General features: G+C 52.6%; 1 protein-coding gene across 1 annotated transcript in view; it reads right to left on the bottom strand.

The window, feature by feature from the left end:
- KIF1A (kinesin family member 1A) overlaps positions 1-270 on the bottom strand; it is a 107,919-nt gene that overhangs the window by 69,709 nt on the left and 37,940 nt on the right. The gene's annotated exons all lie outside the window — the stretch shown is intronic.

Raw genomic sequence — 270 nt, 5'->3', positions numbered from 1 at the left:
ACACAGGTTCTTTCGGCTTCTGACATAGTTGACCACACAGTTCTCTGCAGGCTCCCTACATAGTTCCAATGGTTCCCCACACAGCTCCCCACACAGCTCCCCACACACAGATCCACACACACACAGTTACACACACACAGCTCCACACACACAATTCCACACACAGTTCCCCACACAGCACCCCAAACACAGTTCTACACACACAGCTCCACACACACAGTTCCACACGCACAGCTCCACACACAGCTCTACACACAGTTCCACACACAC

The sequence above is a fragment of the Colobus angolensis genome, unplaced genomic scaffold (assembly GCF_000951035.1).
Source record: "Colobus angolensis palliatus isolate OR3802 unplaced genomic scaffold, Cang.pa_1.0 Scaffold82, whole genome shotgun sequence".
NCBI lineage: Eukaryota > Metazoa > Chordata > Mammalia > Primates > Cercopithecidae > Colobus > Colobus angolensis.
The sequence above is the reverse complement of the archived record's forward strand: the minus strand, read 5'-3'. Positions and strand labels throughout refer to the sequence as shown.